The sequence below is a fragment of the Salvelinus fontinalis genome, chromosome 8 (genome assembly GCF_029448725.1).
Source record: "Salvelinus fontinalis isolate EN_2023a chromosome 8, ASM2944872v1, whole genome shotgun sequence".
NCBI lineage: Eukaryota > Metazoa > Chordata > Actinopteri > Salmoniformes > Salmonidae > Salvelinus > Salvelinus fontinalis.
This window is the reverse complement of record NC_074672.1, coordinates 10,963,686-10,976,600: the sequence shown is the minus strand read 5'-3', so window position 1 is coordinate 10,976,600 and position 12,915 is coordinate 10,963,686. Positions and strand designations below refer to the sequence as shown.

General features: G+C 45.1%; 1 protein-coding gene across 1 annotated transcript in view; it reads right to left on the bottom strand.

Annotated features, from left to right (window-relative positions):
• The window catches only part of LOC129861423 (neural cell adhesion molecule L1-like), a 79,375-nt gene that overhangs the window by 62,858 nt on the left and 3,602 nt on the right, over nt 1-12,915 (bottom strand). The gene's annotated exons all lie outside the window — the stretch shown is intronic.

The window sequence follows — 12,915 nt, the reverse complement described above, 5'->3', positions numbered from 1 at the left end:
CATCTTTTTGGTATTTGTTTCATTAGTCCATTGTTGATATAGTCCCAAAATGTATTGCATGTCAGAAATCAGGTTTTGCATCATCTGATGCTGCGTTTTGCAGCAAATGATGCAAAATGCATCATACAGGCCAGATTTCTGTATTTTGAAAGTTACATATCATGAAAACTTGATTGCAGACATGGCAAAATAAACTGTTGCTATATCAACAATGGACTAATGAAACAAATACCAAAAGATCGTTTTTGGATGCAGTTTTCCTCGAAGTGCAGTTCGACAGATTTTTCACCTAGTCAGCTTGGGATTTGAACTAGCGACCCTTTGGTAACTGGACCAACGCTCTTAACTGCTAGGCTACCTGCCGCGTGTTGTCTAGTGCACCACAGGCTGATAAAAACACCATTCACACTGTCCATGAATAAAACACACGGTCACACTCTCTCTTAGCTAGGGAGGGAGGGAGGTAGGGACGGAGGACAGACAGACACATGCAAAGAAAAGCTCAATATTGATGTATCATTATTAGTCACTACAGTATGTTGTCTTATCTCCTAGTGCTGTGCTGTGTTTCTGTTGCTGGGTAATTAGTGTCATAGTGTAATTGTGTATACAGCCAGAACGGAAGCAGGTGAGCTCAGTAGCATTAGGAGCTGTGTCTGTGTGTCTCTGCCTTCCGCTCTGCCTCTCCGTGCTCTGTGACATTTCCATCGCTGCAGGCATCGCTCTCCCTCGACTCCCACCTGTCTGCTTTGTGTTCTCTCTCCCCCTCTTCTTTTCCCTGCATATCCCACCACATCGACTCTCCGTCTCTTCCCCCGCTCTCCCTCCCTCTCTGTATCCCACCAGCCACCACATTGTCTCCCCATCTCCAGCCCACGCACTTTCCACTCTCTCTCTCTCCTCTGTTTTGTCAGGCCCTGAGCAGATCACTTCCTAATAACCCAGTCCACACTGCTAAAAGGCTACTGGGTAGTGGCGTTTCCGTTCTTTAGTTCCTCTCCTCCACCCTCCTCTCCCACTCCTTGCCCCACCCCAGACATGGCTGAGTTAATTAACACAGCGACTCCTCTCCCCCTGTCTCCCCCTCCTCACCCCCACCGCCTGTAAACCCACCCCCAGCCCTGTAGTTAACACTCCTCCCCCTGTCTCCCCTCTCCATAACCCCGGCAGCCCTGTAGCCTGGGGGGTCACCCGGTTACTTAACTCTGTAATTACCTCATTAAGCTCGTTAGTATTGGCCGGGGCCTCTGTCTATTCTCTCCTCCTCTGATGGCTTTGTCTACCCCTCCTCTCCCTCGTCATCTCCCATCTGCTCCCGAATTTTAGTCTCATTGGCTTCCTCTCCCCTGCCCTCCCTGCCTTCCTCCACTGTCCTCTCTGAAATGAAAACATTCCCAGATCCCCTACAGTTTCCCCAGTTCCCTGTATCCATGCCTTCCAATGTCTTCCTACAGTTCTTGTTCCCTCCATCTCCTCTCCTCTCCTCTCCTCTCCTCTCCTCTCCTCTCCTCTCCTCTCCTCTCCTCTCCTCTCCTCTCCTCGCATTCCCTCCAGTATACAGTTACCTTTTCACCTTGCTACAGTTCAGGAGTGAGTGAGTGAGTGGACTACAAATCTAGACTCTGTCGCTCCCCTTAAGTGAGACGGCATCATCCAGGCGTTACCCCAGCTCCTTGCTCCCTCGTAACGTTTGTCAAACAAGAGTTACTTCTTAGCCAAAAGTTTGCACACAAATATGAAGTCCAGTTATCGTTCCTTCCCGCTGCATGATGAAGTTTGATGTTGATATAAACAGACAGTTTAATAGGTGACTACAAACACAGCAGTGGTGGCAAGGGTACGGGACACACACACACACACACGCACACGCACACACACACACACACACACACACACACACAGCTTCATAGGAGGATACACACTGCCTCATTATTTCAGCTTCTGCACTGTTCCTTACTTCTACACACCCAATTGAACTCGCTCACATCCTTTAGTCTGAAGGCTCTGCAATGCACCCCCCCCCCCCCCCCCCCCCCCCTCGCTGACCCCAGGTTGCAGTGCAGCCTGAGGAACTGTATAGTAGCTATCTGACCTCATTCACTCTGGCATTTACTGTACAGTGAATTAAGCAGGAGAAGATGAGAGAGAAGCAATATAAATGATCCTTGTTAGAGTGTATTACATAAATTCAAATAGTGCACTTGCATGGCATGTTGTAGACGTAATGCACAGTGCTCAAAGTGCTCAGTTGGTATGCTATAATTAACTAGATAATGTATGTCTATAATCGCGGTGAACATGGCATGTTGGAGTGTATTACATAAACTGCACTTGGGATGCTATAGATCTAATGCACAGTGGAAGAAGAATTCCAAAGATGGGTTCGTGACCCTTACGAAGAGGAGGAGGTTTATAGGAGGGCTGTAGAGGAAGGTGGAGGTAGGATGGAGTTACACACACTCACTCTCACACACACACACACACACTTTTCCAGTGGTTGTAAAGGGAAGTGGAGGTAGGATAGGATAGTTGTTCATAGTTAAGGTGGGTGGTCCGACACGGCACACCGTTCACCAGCAGCCACTACCTATAGCATTAGAAATTAACCACTGTACCATGTATGTCAAACTATAATGGATTCAAAATATAGTCAGCTGTCTCCGTCTCCAGAATGACAGCTGAAGAGGCTGACTGACTAACTTACTGCAAGCTTTCCATCTCCACCTCTCCTCCCCCTCGCTCTCCATCTCCTCTCCTCTCTCTCTCGCTCAACTCAAAAGACAGCAGGCCAAGCACCAGAATGCACAAGCAGCCTTTCAGTCACAAAACAAAGAAAAACTGTACGACCTGTTGTATCAACATGAAACGTTTCAACGTCAAATAGAACAGACATGACGGTTGTCATTCTCTCCCCCTCTGCTCCCCTCTCTTTCGTCTCGTCATGCGCTACCCCCCCTGTGCGCTACCCCCCCGTGCGCTACCCCCCGTGCAGTATTCGGGGGTGGGTGGGATAGATGTAAGAGCGTTTTATCAACATGGAATTTTTAACAGTACTGTCAAATAGAATAGACGCCGAGGTTGCCATTCTCTGTCTCGCTCTCTCTCATCATTATCTCATATATATATATAAATATATATATATAAATATATATAACTCCCCCTCGTCCTGTGTCGCCCCCCCCCCTGTCGCCCTCTGTCTCCTCCTGGGTGGCTGGTATAATGGGACTGGCACAGTAGGTGAGATTAAATTAGCACCAGTGTATAGGGATTATGCATACTATACAACTGATCCCCTCCTCCGCCACCTAATCCAAGCCTAATGAATATATCATGGCTGACAAGTACACAGATAGACACTTGGAAGGAACATATCATGGCTCTCACACACACACTGACAGGAGCAAAGTGGCCCTCTTACCCTCCTCCTGTAGTCGTAGGATACAGACAGAGCACGAGAGAGAGAGACGCTAGGATGTAGTGCGCGCACTACAATCACAAGACTGGACGTTACACACTTGTTTATGAAGATACATTTTCTAATTCAATGAGAATGTGAGCTATATCCATTCCACTTGTTCCTACTTTTAGGTTCAATGGAACGTGAGACGAGGAAGTCTGGCAACGTGAGACTACAGTAGGTTCAATAAAACAAGAGATGACAAGCTACTTAACTTAAATTGAAATTCATGACGATTTGACACCGTGGCATTCAATCATCCTTTGAACGAGAATCATTTGTGTCAGTCATTTGATAGGTCAGTCATTCAATGATTCTTTGAAAGGGAATCATTTGTGTCAGTCATTTGATAGGTCAGTCATTCAATGATTCTTTGAACGAGAATCATTTGTGTCAGTCATTTGATAGGTCAGTCATTCAATGATTCTTTGAAAGAGAATCATTTGTGTCAGTCATTTGATAGGTCAGTCATTCAATGATCCTTTGAACGAGAATCATTTGTGTCAGTCATTTGATAGGTCAGTCATTCAATGATTCTTTGAACGGGAATCATTTGTGTCAGTCATTTGATAGGTCAGTCATTCAATGATTCTTTGAACGAGAATCATTTGTGCCAGTAATTTCATAGGTCAGTCATTCAATGCCAAGCAGTCATGTTCCATAAATTACACTGTTCCAAATCTCCCAGTGGGCTCCAGACAGCCAAGTCCCCTAACTTCTCTCTCAGAGCCTCAGCACAACCCACAGATCTGGGATCGGTTATGTCTTTTAGATTATAATGAATACGAGGGGGTACCTGATCCTAGAACAGCTCTGCCACTGAAACTTTTACAACCCACTACTGTACAATCAAACACATTTATTGATAAAGCCCTATTTTACATCAGCAGAAGTCACAAAATGCTTATACACTTCCCTTCTTCACATCAATTGAATCATCGACATGACAATAGGGACATCCTTCATCTCTGCCTGCCAGCAGCAGTAGTAATATATTCTGGTAGTTAGTATTATGAACAGTACAGTATTCTTGTATAGAGTCCAAGATGTGTTGGCGCCAGACAGACACAGTGGAGGATTGAGGAGTTATGTAAATACCAATAGGACGGAAGTCATTTATTACGTACTGGCATGTAATGTAGTCATGAGACCCATACACACACACACACACACACACACACACACACACACACACACACACACACACACACACACACACACACACACACACACACACACACACACACACACACACACACTTCTAAAACTTCTTTACTTTGACGATGTGACACACAAACTCTCTCACACGCTTACACACTTATACACGCTTACACACTTACACTTACACTTAAACACTTCCTCTAGAGTTAACAGACCTCTTCATCCACCCACAGTGCAGACTGTCCAGGACAGAGGGGCGATTTAGGCTAATTTTAGTCAGAGATGTGCCCATAAAGCTTCTTTGATTGGAGTGGCATGTGGTGAAAGGGATGGGAGGATGAGGGGAGGAAGAGGGGAATTCTTACGATGACTCATAGACAAAGACATACTTTTCTCGGAGTGACAGAGCAAGAGAGAGAGAGATGAAGGGTCAAGGTCTCAGAAAGACCGAGAGAAGGGCAGACGGGGGAAGACAGTTTCTCTCCACTTCTCTTCTGCCATCTCCCCTCTTATCTCTGTGGTTTTCTCTCTCCGTTACGCATTCTGTCTGTTTCTTGTTTTTCCTCTTTTTGTTCTGAAACCATTTCCTTTTCTAAGGCTACAGGAACTCTATGTTTATGGGAGATTCCAATTATAATCTTGTTATGGGCTGGTTTGAGCTTGTGTGTAATGTACAGTGTCTTCAGAAAGAATTCACACGCCTTGACTTTTTCCCACATTTTGCTGTTTCAACATGAATTTAAAACGGATTAAATTGAGATTATGTCACTGGCCTATATATATATATATATATATATTATATATATACACATACAGTGGGGCAAAAAAGTATTTAGTCAGCCACCAATTGTGCAAGTTCTCCCACTTAAAAAGATGAGAGAGGCCTGTAATTTTCATCATAGGTACACTTCAACTATGACAGACAAAATGAGGGAAAAAAATCCAGAAAATCACATTGTAGGATTTTTAATGAATTTACTTTTTTGCCCCACTGTACACACACACACACTACCCCATAACGTTAAAGTGTAATTATGTTTAATCTCTGTACCTCACACATACAATGATCTGTACGATCCTTCAGTCGAGCAGTGAATTTCAAGCACAGATTCAACCACAAAGACCAGAGAGGTTTTCCAATACCTTGAAAAGAAGGGAACCTAAAAAAAGCAGACATTGAATATTCCTTTGAGCTGCTCAGGGATTTCACAATGAGGCCAATGGTGACTTTAAAACAGTTACCGAGTTTAATGGCTGTGGTAGGAGAAAACTGAGGATGGATCAACAACATTGTAGTTACTCCACAATACTAACCTGATTGACAGTGAAAAGAAGAAAGCCTGTACAGAATACAATATTCGAACACATGCATCCTGTTTGCAATAAGGCACTAAAGTAAAACTGCAAAAAATGTGTTAAAAGAAGTGAACTTTATGTCCTGAATACAGTGTTAAGTGTTATGTTTGGGGCAAATCCAACACAACACATCACTGAGTACCACTCGTCATATTTTCAAGCATTTTGGTGGCTGCATCATATTCTGGGTATGCTAGTCATCGGCAAGGACTGGGGAGTTTTTTAGATTAAAAATAAATGGAATAGAGCTAAGCATAGGCAAAATCCTAGAAGAAAATCTGGTTCAGTCTGCTTTCCAACAGACACTGGGAGACAAATTCACCTTTCAGCAGGACAATAACCTAAAACACAAGTCCAAACATACACTGGGGATGCTTTACCAAGATGACATTGAAATGTTCCAGAGTGGCCTTGTTACAGATTTGAATTAAATAGGATTGAAAATACATGAAAATGTCTGTCTAGCAATGAGCAATAACTTACCCTGATTAAGACAGCTTGTTTGTCAAAACGTTGGTTATTAGGTTATTAGATGATTGCATCTGAGCTCCTAGAGTGTGAGGCTCTCCATTCATTTTCCAAGTGTTCTGCTCCGCTAGCCAGCACCTCGCCTAAACAGGTGTTCTGCTCCACTAGCCAGCACCTCGCCTAAACAGGTGTTCTGCTCCGCTAGCCAGCACCTCTCCTAAACAGGTGTTCTACTCCGCTAGCCAGCACCTCGCCTAAACAGGTGTTCTACTCCGCTAGCCAGCACCTCGCCTAAACAGGTGTTCTGCTCCGCTAGCCAGCACCTCGCCTAAAACAGGTGTTCTGCTCCGCTAGCCAGCACCTCTCCTAAACAGGTGTTCTACTCCGCTAGCCAGCACCTCGCCTAAACAGGTGTTCTGCTCCGCTAGCCAGCACCTCGCCTAAACAGGTGTTCTGCTCCGCTAGCCAGCACCTCGCCTAAACAGGTGTTCTGCTCCGCTAGCCAGCACCTCGCCTAAACAGGTGTTCTGCTCCGCTAGCCAGCACCTCGCCTAAACAGGTGTTCTGCTCCTCTAGCCAGCACCTCGCCTAAACAGTTGTTCTGCTCCGCTAGCCAGCACCTCGCCTAAACAGGTGTTCTGCTCCGCTAGCCAGCACCTCGCCTAAACAGGTGTTCTGCTCCGCTAGCCAGCACCTCGCCTAAACAGGTGTTCTGCTCCGCTAGCCAGCACCTCGCCTAAACAGGTGTTCTGCTCCGCTAGCCAGCACCTCTCCTAAACAGGTGTTCTGCTCCGCTAGCCAGCACCTCGCCTAAACAGGTGTTCTGCTCCTCTAGCCAGCACCTCGCCTAAACAGGTGTTCTGCTCCGCTAGCCAGCACCTCGCCTAAACAGGTGTTCTGCTCCGCTAGCCAGCACCTCGCCTAAACAGGTGTTCTGCTCCGCTAGCCAGCACCTCGCCTAAACAGGTGTTCTGCTCCGCTAGCCAGCACCTCGCCTAAACAGGTGTTCTGCTCCGCTAGCCAGCACCTCGCCTAAACAGGTGTTCTGCTCCGCTAGCCAGCACCTCGCCTAAACAGGTGTTCTGCTCCTCTAGCCAGCACCTCGCCTAAACAGGTGTGCGTTTCTAACCAATTCGACATGGCTTAAAGAATTTAAAAAAGAATGTGCAAATATTGTACAATCCAGTTGTGCAAAGCTCTTAGAGACTTACCCAGAAAGGTTCACAGCTGTAATCACTGCCAAAAGGTGATTCTAACAATGAGATGAGATGTTTCTGTATAACGTTTTCAATACATTTGCAAAAATGTTGAAAAACATGTTTTGACTTTGTCATTATGGGGTATTGTGTGTAGATGGGTCAGGAAAACAATCAATGTAATCCATTTTGAATTCAGGCTGTAACACAACAAAACGTGGAATAAGTCGAGGGGTATTGAATACTTTCTGAAGGTGCTGTATATGCAAATGACAATTACTAGAAGTCAGTCTCCTTCTGTATGACCCTAGAAGGGTTGGATAGGAGCCATCTGTCTGGAGTTAGAACGTGTTCTGCAGAATAGGATAGAATCTCTCTCGGTCATGGTTTAGGTACCGTCCAACTGTCTCGTTTCTGTGGGAAGCGAGGAGGTTGTCTTGAACGTCAAAGTTGGGGAGCGGAGTGAGAATAACAGAAAGCAGAAGGAAGAACAGAGCCAGACAGTCATCCGGCCCCTCAGTTGCTCCATGCTCTATATGTAAAGAACTGTGTGACTGTTCACTCTGCTATTCAGCTGAAACATCCAGTTGGGTGAATACATCTGGTTTGTGCTTTCTCTGTCTCCGTCTGGGTCTGTAGCTGAGAAGAACCTAACGATATCATTTGGTAGAATAAATACAGGATTCGTGCATTTCCCGGCTTTAATCGAACGCGAGGCTCTCTCATTGACACCCACTGTGCTCTGTAAATGACTTGATTGTTTGAGGTAAGGCATACTAGGCATTCATTTCTCTTAGGACTTCAATTTAGTAGTCATAACACTTGATGAGGTTCCTGTTGAATGGTTAAACAGGTCTATTTCCTGTGTTTTTCAAGGGTTATTACCCTCTTTCGCACACACACAAACACACACACGCACGGACACACGCGAGCGAAAGGGGTGCCACTGACAGAGATTTAATAAAGTAATCCACTCAAATGAATTCCATAAAATCTCCATATTTGCCAGCAGTTAATCTTGAACCCCATCTCTAAAATCAGTTTTCCAGATGGCACCCTGTTCCCAATTTAGTGCAGTACTTTTGAGCAAGGTCCTACCCTATGGGCCCTGGTCAAAAGTAGTGCACTGAACAGGGAATAGGGTACCATTTGGGACCTAACTTACGGTTCAATTGTATAATTGGGTTCATTTTATTGGCCTTTGTGTCAGCGTTTCTGTAATGTCCAATAATAATCTCAAGTAGACATTATTCTGATTAAGGCCTGGAGTGGAAGGCTTTGGTTTGGTTGCTACCCGACTATGCATGAATCCAGACATGACATGTGAAACCACACTTGGCGCAGAAACGAAGGGAGAAAGAGATGGAAGGAGGGAGGTGAGAAAAGCCGGTAAAAGAGGGGAATGGATTTCAAATTTGGCAGGTCTCCTCTAGATGTGTAAGGATAGAGAACAGGGTTGGTAAGTGATGACTGGCGTTTGGTGGTAGTGTTGTAGTAGAGGTAGTAGTGGCAGTAGTAGTAGTGGCAGTAGTGGTAGTAGTAGAGGCAGTAGTGGTAGTAGTAGTAGAGGCAGTAGTGGTAGTAGTAGTAGAGGCAGTAGTGGTAGTAGTAGTAGAGGCAGTAGTGGTAGTAGTAGTAGAGGCAGTAGTGGTAGTACTAGAGGCAGTAGTGGTAGTAGTAGAGGCAGTAGTGGTAGTAGTAGAGGCAGTAGTGGTAGTAGTAGAGGCAGTAGTAGAGGCAGTAGTGGTAGTAGTAGAGGCAGTAGTGGTAGTAGTAGAGGTAGTAGTGGTAGTAGTAGAGGCAGTAGTGGTAGTAGTAGAGGCAGTAGTGGTAGTAGTAGAGGCAGTAGTGGTAGTAGTAGAGGCAGCAGTAGAGGCAGTAGTGGTAGTAGTAGAGGCAGTAGTGGTAGTAGTAGAGGTAGTAGTAGAGGTAGTAGTGGTAGTAGTGGTAGTAGTAGTGGTAGTAGTAGAGGTAGTAGTGGTAGTAGTAGTAGTAGTAGTAGTAGTAGTAGTAGTAGTAGTAGTAGATGTAGTAGTGGATGTAGTAGTAGTAGAGGTAGTAGTGGAAGTAGTAGTAGTAGTAGTAGTGGTAGTAGTAGAGGTAGTAGTGGTAGTAGTAGTAGATGTAGTAGTGGTAGTAGTAGAGGTAGTAGTAGTAGTAGTAGAGGTAGTATTGGTAGTAGTAGTGGTCGTAGTAGAGGTAGTAGTAGTGCTAGTAGAGGTAGTAGTAGTAGAGGTAGTAGTGGTAGTAGTAGAGGTAGTAGTGGTAGTAGAGGTAGTAGTGGTAGTAGTAGTGGTAGTAGTAGAGGTAGTAGTGCTAGTAGTGGTAGTAGTAGTAGAGGTAGTAGTAGTAGTAGTAGTGGTAGTAGTAGAGGTAGTAGTGCTAGTAGTGGTAGTAGTAGTAGAGGTAGTAGTAGTAGTGGTAGTAGTAGAGGTAGTAGTGCTAGTAGTGGTAGTAGTAGTAGTAGAGGTAGTAGTGGTAGTAGTAGAGGTAGTAGTGCTAGTAGTGGTAGTAGTAGTAGAGGTAGTAGTAGTAGTAGTAGTAGTGGTAGTAGTAGAGGTAGTAGTGCTAGTAGTGGTAGTAGTAGTAGAGGTAGTAGTAGTAGTAGTAGTAGTGGTAGTAGTAGAGGTAGTAGTGCTAGTAGTGGTAGTAGTAGTAGAGGTAGTAGTAGTAGTAGTAGAGGTAGTAGTGGTAGTAGAGGTAGTAGTGGTAGTAGTAGTGGTAGTAGTAGAGGTAGTAGTGCTAGTAGTGGTAGTAGTAGTAGAGGTAGTAGTGGTAGAAGTAGAGGTAGTAGTGCTAGTAGAGGTAGTAGTAGTAGTAGTAGAGGTAGTAGTGGTAGTAGTAGAGGTAGTAGTGGTAGTAGTAGAGGTAGTAGTGGTAGTAGTAGTGGTAGTAGTAGAGGTAGTAGTGCTAGTAGTGGTAGTAGTAGTAGAGGTAGTAGTAGTAGTAGTAGAGTTAGTAGTGGTAGTAGTAGAGGTAGTAGTGGTAGTAGAGGTAGTAGTGGTAGTAGTAGTAGTAGAGGTAGTAGTGGTAGTAGTAGAGGCAGTAGTGCTAGTAGTGGTAGTGGTAGTAGTAGAGGTAGTAGTGCTAGTAGTGGTAGTAGTAGTAGAGGTAATAGTAGTAGTAGTAGTAGTGGTAGTAGTAGAGGTAGTAGTGCTAGTAGTGGTAGTAGTAGAGGGTGTAGTAGTGCTTCATAGAGTACTGGTCTATACACAGACCTACAATCTACACTGTCTTGTTTCATCACTGGGAACTGAACTGACGTTGACAACAACCCCAGATCTCTCCCCTTCTTAAAACCACCCACTACCTTTCAAATAACACTAATCTTTCCTCTCTCTTTTTGTCCTTTATTATATATTCATGCATTATTATTTCCATTTCTCAATAAAGTATATATCGTGTGCTATTCTATTCTATTTCATTATGCCCCACTTCTCTCTCTCTATAGATTCAGGCGCCCTTTTCCCTCCCTTCTCCTCTTCTCTCTCTCCCTCCCTTCCACCTTCCCCTTCCCTCCCAGTAGGTTTCATAATCATGTCCCCTGCCTTTCAATCACTCCTTGCCTGACCCTTCACTCCTTAAATCATAGTAACATATTCTAGACTCCACCCCGACACGTCTGCCTGATCCCCCACTTGACACACACCATGTCAGTTAGTCTAGCTCCATCTGCAGAATCTAAATCAAACAGGCTTCCTTCATCACACAGACACACACACCGCAGGGCAACCAGGGAGAAACCATCACGTCAACCATCAACCCTTAAGGCAGCCTCTCTTTAGCTCAGCAGTGTGCTAAAACGACAAACACAGAGGACCAGAGTCACTAAAAGTGAACCTGTCTGTGCATAGTTTACACCTGTAAGTCCCAGTAGGGAATACACTAAAAGTGAACCTGTCTGTGCATAGTTTACACCTGTAAGTCCCAGTGGGGAATACACTAAAAGTGAACCTGTCTGTGCATAGTTTACACCTGTAAGTCCCAGTGGGGAATACACTAAAAGTGAACCTGTCTGTGCATAGTTTACACCTGTAAGTCCCAGTGGGGAATACACTAAAAGTGAACCTGTCTGTGCATAGTTTACACCTGTAAGTCCCAGTAGGGAATACACTAAAAGTGAACCTGTCTGTGCATAGTTTACACCTGTAAGTCCCAGTAGGGAATACACTAAAAGACTAAGAAAAAAGCTGTACAATTAACAGAGAAGCTAAAATATGAAACAGAAATGGCTTCGTCACAAATGGCCCACTTTTCCTCATGGGCCCTGGTCAAAAGTGTGTTGTAGTGTGTTTAGTGTGTTGCACTAAATAGGAATAGGGTAGAATTTGGGATGCAGTCTTTATTTACACCTTACCTTGAGATCTCTTTACATCTCTTAACCTGTGTTGTATCTTTAATGTTGTATTCCTTTGGAAAATAACAGGTACAGACTTTGAGCAGTGGCGACCCGTTATTCAAGGCAGGTGGAGCTGACGGTTGTAGTCGTGTATTTGGGGCAGCTGATGTGTGTAGTCGTGTATTTGAGGCAGCTGACGGTTGTAGTCGTGTATTTGGGGCAGCTGATGTGTGTAGTCGTGTATTTGGGGCAGCTGATGTGTGTAGTCGTGTATTTGGGGCAGCTGATGTGTGTAGTCGTGTATTTGGGGCAGCTGATGTGTGTAGTCGTGTATTTGGGGCAGCTGATGTGTGTAGCCGTGTATTAGGGGCAGCTGATGTGTGTAGTCGTGTATTTGGGGCAGCTGATGTGTGTAGTCGTGTATTTGGGGCAGCTGATGTGTGTAGCCGTGTATTAGGGGCAGCTGATGTGTGTAGTCGTGTATTTGGGGCAGCTGATGTGTGTAGTCGTGTATTTGGGGCAGCTGATGTGTGTAGTCGTGTATTTGGGGCAGCTGATGTGTGTAGCCGTGTATTAGGGGCAGCTGATGTGTGTAGTCGTGTATTTGGGGCAGCTGATGTGTGTAGTCGTGTATTTGGGGCAGCTGATGTGTGTAGCCGTGTATTTGGGGCAGCTGATGTGTGCAGTCGTGTATTTGGGGCAGCTGATGTGTGTTGTCGTGTATTTGGGGCAGCTGATGTGTGTAGTCGTGTATTTGGGGCAGCTGATGTGTGTTGTCGTGTATTTGGGGCAGCTGATGTGTGTTGTCGTGTATTTGGGGCAGCTGATGTGTGTTGTCGTGTATTTGGGGCAGCTGATGTGTGTAGTCGTGTATTTGGGGCAGCTGACGTGTGTAGCCGTGTATTTGGGGCAGCTGACGTGTGTTGTCGTGTATTTGG